The sequence below is a fragment of the Homarus americanus genome, unplaced genomic scaffold (genome assembly GCF_018991925.1).
Source record: "Homarus americanus isolate GMGI-L3 unplaced genomic scaffold, GMGI_Hamer_2.0 scaffold48220, whole genome shotgun sequence".
Lineage (NCBI taxonomy): Eukaryota > Metazoa > Arthropoda > Malacostraca > Decapoda > Nephropidae > Homarus > Homarus americanus.
Genome location: NW_024755060.1, coordinates 5,027,804 through 5,039,356, shown reverse-complemented (window position 1 = coordinate 5,039,356; position 11,553 = coordinate 5,027,804). Strand labels below are relative to the sequence as shown.

The following is an 11,553-nucleotide window of genomic DNA, read 5'->3' as shown; positions in this document are numbered from 1 at the left end:
TACTTTGTCGACTAAGATCCATAACTTCTGACAAGTGAACGAAAAAATCTTGTTCATAATGTTACTTTGTTCATAATGTTATTTGTTCATTATGTTACTTTGTCGACTAAGATCCGTAACTTCTACCACGAAATTTTTATGTTCATAATGTTCCTATTACTGTCAAGAACAATATTAATCTAATCGTTAATTATGACAAACGAAGGAAAATATAAGGAAGTCTTGTTCAATATATTACAATGTAGACTCTTATCTATGATCAATTGTGAGAAATGAACGAAAAATTAAGAGGATATAAGCAATTAACTGTATCAATATAACATATAAACCTACATATATACCAAAATTTAATACATACTTAGATATATACACCAAAATATACATACCCTAATACACACACCTAGATATACCCCAAATATACATAACTGGATATACACCTCCAAAATACACGTATACCAACGACAGGTATATAGGTGAGAGGGGAAGGAAAACTAATTAGGTGACAGTTTCAACTTTCACCCTTGTAATAACCTGTCAACACCCAATAGGAATAAGAGGTGGGTTAGGGTGGGGTGGGGTGGGGTCTAGGGTGGGGTGGGGTCTGGGGTGGGGTCTGGGGTGGGGTGGGGTTGGGGTGGGGTGGGGTGGGGTGGGGTGGGGTCTGGGTGCGGTGGGGGTGAGGTGGGGTTGGGTTAGGGTTGGGTTGGGTGGGTTTACCTGACTACGACACTTGAAGGAGGCGAAGGAAGATTTAGACGATGAGGAAGAGGGAGGAAGACGAGGCAGAGAAGGGGAAACAAAGAAGAGGACAAGAAGGGAAGGAGGAGGTAGACGAAGAGGAGGAGCAGGAGGAGGAAGAGAGGAGGGAGGGAGGGAGGGAGGAGGAGGGAGGAGGAGGAGGAGGGGGGCCATAATCTTCCCAGGCCACGACCCAGACCAACACACGGGACAGTCAGTAAGACACCCGGAGTCAACAGGAGGACGCTACTCACTGGTCGAGTTTCTTCACCGTTGACGACTTGGATCAGTGCCCTAACGAGGCTCCTTTAATACACGGGTAACAAGCGGAGGTAGGTCTCTCTCTCTCTCTCTCTTTCTCTGTAGAACACTTCCCTGTTTCTCCCCCTAGATGTTGAACCCTTCTTCCTTTTCTCCCAGGATGTTGAAACCCCTCCATTTCTCCTGAATGCTGAACCTCCCTCTCCCTGAATGTTGAACACCATCCCCCTACTCCCCTGGATGTTAAACCCCTTCCCCTCTTCCTGGATGTTAGCCCCCTTCCCCTCTTCCCTGGATGTTAAACCCCTTCTCCCTCTTCCCTGGATGTTAAAGCCCCTTCCCCTTCCCTGGATGTTAAACCTTCCCCTCTTCCCTGGATGTTAAACCCCCCTTCCCCCTCTTCCCTGGATGTTGAAACCCTCCCTCGAGTGGATAGTGCGTTCATCTCCTGCTCTAAGGGTCGTTGGGGGGTCACGTATAGGGCGCCCTCAGTCCACCCAGCTGTGAGTGGGTACCTGGCCTTGTGGTTAAGGAAATGAAGGCGGTCTTGTGTAGTTTCGGCCACGCTGCTTCCTCTTGCTACCCAGCCAGCCAGCCAGACAGACAGACAGACAGACAGATATACTACCATCCCGCCAGACAGCCAAAAAGCCCGACAGATATCTTGTTAGACAGCCAGCCAGAATGATAGACAAACATCCCGTCAGACAACCTAAAGCTAGACAGACAGACACAGACAGATAGACATCTCGTCAGACAGCCAAAAGTCAGACTGACAGATATCCCGTTAGACAGCCAGCCAGACAGATAGACAGACATCCTATCAGACAGTCACACAGGCATCTCCACAGACAGCCAAAAGTCCAACAAACTGACAGATATCTCGTTAGACAGCCAGTCAGACAGATAGACATCTTACCAGACAGACCCGACCAAACAGACAGACAGACAGACAGATGCAGACAGACTACACCTACTGCCACAAACTTACGCGTCATCACTACGAAGACAAGAATTACCAATGAAAAGAACTTGCTTCATCAGAGAGTCACAGAAGGAAGAAAGGAAGGAAGGACGTTGGGAAGGAAAGAAGGAGGGAAGGACGTAAGGAAGGAAGGAAGGAAGGAGAGCAGGAAGACAGACACACCAATTCACCAACCCTTCCTTCACTCGCACAGAGAAGGAACTAAAAATGCAATCAATGTAGCCAATAAAACGAATTCGACATTTTTGCATCTCTGAACTGTCACGGCGAAGGAATACTCTACGTGTCCTTGATATCCTTACGTACGTGTCCTTGATATTTATTCCTGTGGCGTTAAGATATCTATGGTACGTGTTCTTGATATCCTTACGTACGTGTCCTTGATATTTATTACTGTGACGTTGACATATCTCACCCCCTATGGTCCGTGTTCTTGATATTACTCTAGCGTGTCCTTGATAACCCTGTGGCGCTGACGTATCCCCCCCCCCCACTACGGTCCGTGTTCTTGATTCCTGAGTCGTTGAAGTATTTCCCTTGGTGTACGTGTCCTTGATATCCCTGTGGTGTTTAAGTTACCTCTGTCAGTTATGTTTGTCCTTGGTAAGCCGGAATTCCCCTTTGTGTTCGTGCTTAGAGAGAGAGAGAGAGAGTGGTAGGTGAGGGAATGTAGGTAAGGGATTGGTAGGTATGGGGACCTGACCTGACCTGAAACTAACCTAACCTAAATTAACCTTACACCCTTGACATCAATAACACGAAAAGCATATAAAGACTAAATTCTATATAAACTACCTATAAAAACACACTAAACATCTAAATTATTAAAAAAACAACAATCATCTTCCATATAGAAATCATCATAAAATCCAAGAAAAACGGAGCGATATCACCGTGAGAATCCGACTGAATCCGGGACCTTTTTGAAGAACGTAAATACTAGGTCAGGATTTCGCCAGCTAATCCTACTAGGTGTGTGTTGAAGCCCGCCAGAGTGACGTTGAACCTCCATTAATAACCACTGGGGGTTGGATCCTCTTAGCAGTAGTTCACGTGCCCCATAAGAACGAATCCGATCTCCTTGAAAACCAATTAAATCCCTTTAAAACCAATCAATTCTTTAAAAGCCAATCAAATCCCCTTAAAACGCCTCAGATCTCCTGAAACAGCCAATCAGATCCCTCACAATTCATCTCGAGATCCAATCCACCATCAGATCCATCTAAGCTGAGTTATAACTTCGCTGCCACAGAGCTCCTTGACCTAATTTGCTCTCTCTCTCTCTCTCTCTCTCTCTCTCTCTCTCTCTCTCTCTCTCTCTCTCTCAGGTCATAAGACGTAAGCTGGATTAACCCCATCTTTACCTTTGCTTCAGAATATGCCAAGTTTAGCCTCTCAGTGTAAGCAGTTTCAGGTAGGAGGCTGGGATAATAATAATAAGGAAGGAAGGAAGGAAGGAAGGAAGGAAGGAAGGATAGGACAGATAGAAGAACAGAAAGGCAGAGAGGATGACAGAGGGACAGACAGACGAACAGAAGGACATACAAACAAACAATCAGACGGAAGGAAGGAATGAAATCAGCACACCAACAGACTAAGGATAACGACTGATGGCTATAGACCCCCACACTCACCATTACACCCCAGTCCTAACAATATAATGAGGCAATTAACGTCACAATGTCGGAATATTAGTCATACCTGCGTGTGAGAGAGAGGCTAGTCCTCCACTTTTACCTATCTGTCTACCCCAATTCTCTCTATCCCTGTCTCTCTCTATCCCTTATTTCTCTATAAATAAAATAAAACAAAATATCCCTCAAGGGGGGAAGTCACCCTCAGTTAGTCATTAAAGGCGAACAAAGACAAAAAAAATAGCCAAATATAAACAAAGAAAAAATGAAACAAAAGTAAATAATAACAAAACTCATAAAAATAACAAAATACGTCATGTCATATACCCACTCGAGGGTGAGACGGTCGAGGGCGAGATGGTCGAGGGCGAGACGGTCGAGGTGAGAGCGGTCGAGGGTGAGACGGTCGAGGGTGAGACAGTCGAGGGTGAGACGGTCGAGGTAGATGGTCGAGGTGAGATGGTCGAGGGTGAGACGGTCGGGGTGAGACGGTCGAGGGGGAGACGGTCGAGGGTGAGACGGTCGAGGGTGAGACGGTCGAGGTGAACGGTCGAGGTGAACGGTCAGTGAGACGGTCGAGGTGAGTGGTCGAGGGTGAGACGGTCGAGGGGTGAGATGGTCGAGGTAGAGATGGTCGAGGTGAGATGGTCGAGGGTGAGACGGTCGAGGTGAGACGGTCGAGGTGAGACGGTCGAGGTGAGACGGTCGAGGGTGAGATGGTCGAGGTGAGACGGTCGAGGGTGAGATGGTCGAGGGTGAGATGGTCGGGGTGAGACGGTCGAGGTGAGACGGTCGAGGTGAGACGGTCGAGGAGGACGGTCAGTGAGATGGTCGAGGGTGAGACGGTCGAGGGGAGAGACGGTCGAGGTGGGGACAGTCGAGTGAGACGGTCGAGGGTGAGACGGTCGAGGTGAGACGGTCGAGGTGAAGATGGTCGAGGTGAGACGGTCGAGGGTGAGATGGTCGAGGGTGAGACGGTCGAGGTGAGATGGTGAATGAGGCGTCGAGGTGAGACGGTCGAGGGTGAGATGGTCGAGGTGGGATGGTCGAGGGTGAGACGGTCGAGGGTGAGATGGTCGAGGTGAGACGGTCGAGGTGGACAGTCGAGGGTGTGAGACGGTCGAGGTTGAGATGGTCGAGGGTAGGACGGTCGAGGGTGAGATGGTCGAGGGTGAGACGGTCGAGGGTGAGACGGTCGAGGGTGAGACGGTCGGGGGTGAGATGGTCGAGGGTGAGACGACCGAGGGTGAGATGGTCGAGGGTGAGATGGTCGAGGGTGAGACGGTCGAGGGTGGGGACGGTCGAGGTGAGACGGTCGAGGTGAGACGGTCAGGGTGAGACAGTCGAGGTGAGATGGTCGAGGTGAGATGGTCGAGGGTGAGATCGGGTGAGATGGTCGAGGTGAGATGGTCGAGGGTGAGACGGTCGAGGTGGGGCGGTCAGTGAGACGGTCGAGGTGAGATGGTCGAGGGTGAGACGGTCGAGGTGAGATGGTCGAGGGTGAGATGGTCGAGGGTGAGGACGGTCGAGGTGAGACGGTCGAGGTGAGACAGTCGAGGTGAGATGGTCGAGGTGAGACGGTCGAGACGAGTCGAGGTGAGATGGTCGAGTGAGATGGTCGAGGTGAGACGGTCGAGGTGAGACGGTCGAGGGTGAGAAGTGAGAGGTGGAGACGGTCGAGGTGAGAGACGGTCGAGGGTGAGATGGTCGAGGGTGAGACGGTCGAGGTGAGATGGTCGAGGGTGAGATGGTCGAGGTGGAGATGGTCGAGGTGAGACAGTCGAGGTGAAGACAGTCGAGGGTGAGATGGTCGAGGGTGAGACAGTCGAGGGTGAGATGGTCGAGGTGAGACGGTCGAGGTGAGACGGTCGAGGGTTAGAGACAGTCGAGGTGAGACGGTCGAGGTGAGATAGTCGAGGTTGAGACGGTCGAGGAATGAGATGGTCGAGGGTGAGACGGTCGAGGGTGAGACAGTCGAGGGTGAGACAGTCGAGGTGAGATGGTCGAGTGTGAGACGGTCGAGGTGAGACGGTCGAGGTGAGACAGTCGAGGTAAGACGGTCGAGGTGAGACGGTCGAGGGTGAGATGGTCGAGGTTGAGACGGTCGAGGGTGAGACGGTCGAGGTGAGACGGTCGAGGTAGAGACGGTCGAGAATTGAGACGGTCGAGGGTGAGACAGTCGAGGTGAGATGGTCGAGGTGAGACGGTCGAGGGTAGATGGTCGAGGTTGAGACGGTCGAGGTGAGACGTCAGGGTGAGACGGTCGAGGGTGAGACGGTCGAGGGTGAGGACAGTCGAGGGTGAGACGGTCGAGGGTGAGATGGTCGAGGTGAGACGGTCGAGGTGAGACGGTCGAGGTGAGACGGTCGAGGTGAGAGACGGTCGAGGTGTGAGACGGTCGAGGTGAGACGGTCGAGGGTGGGGAGACAGTCAGGGTGAGACAGTCGAGAGTGAGGACGGTCGAGGTGAGACGGTCGAGGGTGAGATGGTCGAGGTGAGACGGTCGAGGTGAGACGGTCGAGGTGTGAGACGGTCGAGGTAGAGACAGTCGAGGTGAGATGGTCGAGGTGGAGACGGTCGAGGTGAGACGGTCGAGGGGTGAGATGGTCGAGGTGAAGGACAGTCGAGGGTGAGACGGTCGAGAATGGAGACGGTCGAGGGTGAAGATGGTCGAGGGTGGAGACGGTCGAGGTGTGAGATCGGTCGAGGGGAGACGGTCGAGGTGAAGATGGTCGAGGGTGAGACGGTCGAGGGTGAGACGGTCGAGGTGAGATGGTCGAGAATGGAGACGGTCGAGGGTGAGACGGTCGAGGGTGAGATGGTCGAGGGTGAGACGGTCGAGGTGAAGACAGTCGAGGTGAGGATGGTCGAGGGTAGAGATGGTCGAGGGTGAGACGGTCGAGGTGTGAGACAGTCGAGGTGGGGAACAGTCGAAAGTGGAGATGGTCGAGGGCAAAGACGGTCGAGGTTGAGATGGTCGAGGTGGAGATGGTCGAGGTAAAGACAGTCGAGGTGTGAGACAGTCGAGGGTTGAGATGGTCGAGGTGAGACAGTCGAGTGAGATGGTCGAGTGAGACGGTCGAGTGGAATGTATGTGAGCTAGTCGAGGTGAGACAGTCGAGGGCAAGATGGTCGAGGGTGAGATCAGTCGAGGTGAGACGGTCGAGGTGAGACAGTCGAGGGTGAGACGGTCGAGGGTAGAATGGTCGAGGTGAGACGGTCGAGTGAGATGGTCGAGGTGAGACAGTCGAGGTAGAGACGGTCGAGGTGAGACAGTCGAGAATGAAGATGGTCGAGGGCGAGATGGTCGAGGTGAGACGGTCGAGGTGAGACGGTCGAGGGTGGAGACAGGTCGAGGATTGAATGGTCGAGGGCAGACGGTCGAGGAGATGGTCGAGGTGAGATGGTCGAGGGTGAGATGGTCGAGGTGAGAGACAGTCGAGTGAGACGGTCGAGGTAGAGACGGTCGAGGGTGAGATGGTCGAAGGGCAAGACGGTTCGAGGATGAGATGGTCGAGGTGAGATGGTCGAGGTGAGACAGTCGAGGTAGAGACGGTCGAGGGTAGAGACAGTCGAGGGTGAACAGTCGAGGGTGAGATGGTCGAGGTGAGACAGTCGAGGTGAGATGGTCGAGGTGAGATGGTCGAGGTGAGATGGTCGAGGTGAGACGGTCGAGGGTGAGACGGTCGAGGTGAGATGGTCGAGGGTGAGACGGTCGAGGGTGAGATGGTCGAGGTGAGACAGTCGAGGGTAGAGACGGTCGAGGTGGGACGGTCGAGGTGGGGAGCGGTCGAGATGAGAGACGGTCGAGGGTAGACGGTCGAGGGTGAGACGGTCGAGGTGAGACGGTCGAGGTGAGACGGTCGAGGGTGAGAGACAGTCGAGGTGAGACGGTCGAGGGTGAGATGGTCGAGGTGGAGACGGTCGAGGTGGAGACGGTCGAGGTGGAACGGTCGAGGGTGAGACGGTCGAGTGAGACAGTCGAGGTGAGACGGTCGAGGGTGAGACGGTCGAGGTGAGACGGTCGAGGTTGAGACAGTCGAGGTGAGACGGTCGAAGAGAGACAGTCGAGGGTGAGACGGTCGAGTTGAGACAGTCGAGGGTAGAGACGGTCGAGATTGAGACAGTCGAGGGTAGAGACAGTCGAGATGAAACAGTCGAGTGAGACAGTCGAGGTGAGACAGTCGAGGAACAGTCGAGGGTAGACGTCGAGGTGAAGATGTCGAGGTGGAGACAGTCGAGGTTGAACAGTCGAGTTGAGACAGTCGAGATTGAGAGGTCGAAGGTGAGACGGTCGAGGTGAGACAGTCGAGGTGAAGACGGTCGAGGTGGGAGTCGAGGTTAAGACAGTCGAGGTTGAGACGGTCGAGGTGAGACGGTCGAGTGGTGAATTGAGACGGTCGAGGTGAGACAGTCGAGGGTGGAGACGGTCGAGGTGAGATGGTCGAGGTGAGATGGTCGAGGATGAGACAGTCGAGGTGAGACGGTCGAGGGTGAAGATGGTCGAGGTGAGACGGTCGAGGTGAAGACAGTCGAGGTAGATGGTCGAGGCGAGATGGTCGAGGTGAACGGTCGAGAGGTGAGACAGTCGAGGGTGAACAGTCAGGTGAGATGGTCGAGGCAAGACGGTCGAGTGAATGGTCGAGGTGAGATGGTCGAGGTGAGACGGTCGAGGGTGAGACAGTCGAGGTATGAGATGGTCGAGGTGAGACGGTCGAGGTGAATGGTCGAGGGTGAGACGGTCAAGGTAAGATGGTCGAGGTGAGATGGTCGAGGTTGAGACAGTCGAGGAGAGATGGTCGAGGTGAGACGGTCGAGTGAGACGGTCGAGGTGAGACGGTCGAGGTGAGACGGTCGAGGTGAGAGATGGTCGAGGAGACAGTCGAGGTGAGACGGTCGAGGTGAGACGGTCGAGGGTGAGATGGTCGAGGCGAGATGGTCGAGGTAGAGACAGTCGAGGGTGAGACGGTCGAGGTGAGACGGTCGAGGTGAGATGGTCGAGGCGAGACGGTCGAGGTGAGATGGTCGAGGGTGAGATGGTCGAGGGAGCGAGACAGTCGAGGCGAGATGGTCGAGGTAGAGATGGTCGAGGTTAAGACGGTCGAGATGTGAGACAGTCGAGGGTGAGACAGTCAGGTGAAGACGGTCAGGGTGAATGGTCGAGGATTGAGATGGTCGAGGTGAGACGGTCGAGGCGAGATGAAAGTGAATGAGGTCGAGGGTGAGATGGTCGAGGGCAGGAGCGGTCGAGGGTGAGACAGTCGAGGAGTGAAGACGGTCGAGGGTGGAGACGGTCGAGGGTGAGATGGTCGAGGTGGAGATGGTCGAGTGAGACGGTCGAGGGTGAGATGGTCAGAGTGAGACGGTCGAGGGTGAGACAGTCGAAGGTGAGATGGTCGAGGTGAGATGGTCGAGGTGAGACGGTCGAGGTGAGGATGGTCGAGGTGAGACGGTCGAGGTGAGACGGTCGAGGTGAGATGGTCGAGGTAAAGACGGTCGAGGGTGAGATGGTCGAGGGTGAGATGGTCGAGGAGTGAGACGGTCGAGGTGGGTAGATGGTCGAGGTGAGACGGTCGAGGGTGAGACGGTCGAAGGTGAGATGGTCAAGGGTGAGATGGTCGAGGGTGAGACAGTCGAGGTTGAGATGGTCGAGGCAGACAGTCGAAAAGTGAGGATGGTCGAGGGTGAGATGGTCGAGGTGGTACTTGAAGTATTGGCTGAGAAATGTGGATAAAAGGCACACCAAAGGGCCGCACATATCGTTAATTATAATAAGCTTTTGAGATACTTCCGACACTTAATTATGACTACACAAGAGGCGGGAGAAACTGTGTGGGCACGGAAGTCATTACTGAGAGAGAGAGAGAGAGAGAGAGAGAGTGTGTATGTATATATGTATGTATGAGTATGTATGTATGTATGTATCAACATCATGAGTAGCGCTAATGACCAAGGCACCGCGTGACACTAGGCAAAGTGCCAAATCTAATCTTACACACACACATCTTCCTTCCCTCAAGGTAACGCCAGCACGACCAAAACACACATCGTCTGGCGTTCATACACCCATTACGACAGGCAAACTTCCGCCAGGCTCTTTTTTTTCCAGCACCGGCGTTATATAATACCATCTCCATTTTATCTACCCTCTCTCCGTGTTTACTTGAGGACACGGGTTCGATTTTTCTTTTATAACTAGATATTGAGTTGTGTCGCCGGGAGAGATACTGGATATCTCTCTCCCTCTGTCTCCCTTCCCACGATAACTACCCAGTGCATTCCCACACTCTCACCCCCACCTGTTCTCACCCCACCACCTGTTCTCTCACCCATCACCTGTTCTCACCCAACCACCTGTTCTCTCACCCCATCACCTGTTCTCTCACCCCATCACCTGTTCTCTCACCCCATCACCTGTTCTCTCACCCAACCACCTGTTCTCACCCTCACCCTCAGGACATAGGTTCGAGTTTGTATATATTATGGTACACCTTTGTCGCGGTGAGACACATCTCTCAGCTAGGAAGAGACACACCTCTCATTGGGGAAAAATACACATACCTCACCTCTCAGCTAGGAAAACTACACATACCTCACCTCACCTGGGAAAACTACATCTCAGCTAGGAAAAAAAATAATACCTCACCTCTCACAGTGGAAAAACATACCTCACCTCTCAGCTAGAGAAAAACCACATACCTCACCTCTCAGCCAAACTACATACCTCACCTCTCATCAGAGAAAAACTACCTCACCTCTCAGCTAGAACCATACCTCTCTGGGAAAAACTACATACCCACCTCAGCTAAGAAAACTACATATCACCTCTCATTAGGAAAAAACTACATACCTCTCAATGGAAACTATACTGAAACTATCACTAGGGAAACTACACATACCCAATCTCCAGTGGGAAAACTACACCTCTCACTGGGAAAAACTACATCTCAGTGGGAAAATATCACATCTCAATAGGAAAACTACACATCTCACCTAGGGAAAAACTACATACACTGGGAGGCTACATACCTCACCCTCTACCTAGGGAAAAAGCACACATACCTCACCTCAGCTAGGAAAACTACACATACCTCTCTGGGAAAAAATACATACATCTCAGCTAGGAAACTACATACCTCACCTCTCAGCTAGGAAAAACTATCACCTCTCTGGGAAGAAAAACCATACCTCTACCTCACTTCAAGGGAAAAACTACATACCTCATCGGAGGAAACTACATATCACCTCTCAGCTGGAAAAGTACACATACCTCACCTCTCACCTAGGGAAAAACTACACATACCTCACCTCTCACCTAGGGAAAAAACCCTGCCTACCTCCACTCGTCTCAAATACACTACCAGTCTCCAATTTCAACCCGAGGACACGGGTTCGACCCTTATCAGCGTGTCGTATCAGACGGAGCAACAAGGAGGTATTGAGAGAACTTGGAGATATTGAGAGAACTTGGAGATACTTAGAGAACGTGGAGATACCGAGAGAACTTGGAGATATTGAGAGAACTTGGAGATACTGAGAGAACTTGGAGATGCTGAGAGAACTTGGAGATATTGAGAGAACTTGGAGATACTGAGAGAACTTGGAGATGCTGAGAGAACTTGGAGATATTGAGAGAACTTGGAGATACTTAGAGAACTTGGAGATACCGAGAGAACTTGGAGATATTGAGAGAACTTGGAGACACTGAGAGAACTTGGAGATACCGAGAGTAATATAATTAACCGAGGGAGTTAAGAGCTATCCATGGCTGTGTTAGTGCGGGATGTCTACCTCTGTCTGTCTGTCTGTGTCAAGAAAGGCGTGTATTGGTCGACCTAAAGCAGCCAAAAAGATTCATAGTCATTGAATTTTTTTTATTATATAGGACAAACCACACACACACACACACACACACACACACACACACATTATTGA

General features: G+C 52.0%; 1 long non-coding RNA gene across 1 annotated transcript in view; it reads left to right on the top strand.

The window, feature by feature from the left end:
* The first annotated feature begins 919 nt into the window (after positions 1 to 919).
* Positions 920 to 11,553, top strand: part of LOC121856360 — a 33,179-nt gene continuing 22,545 nt past the window's right edge. The window contains exon 1 of the long non-coding RNA XR_006086957.1: positions 920 to 1,070. This is a non-coding gene — a long non-coding RNA (uncharacterized LOC121856360). The remainder of the gene's footprint in view (positions 1,071 to 11,553) is intronic.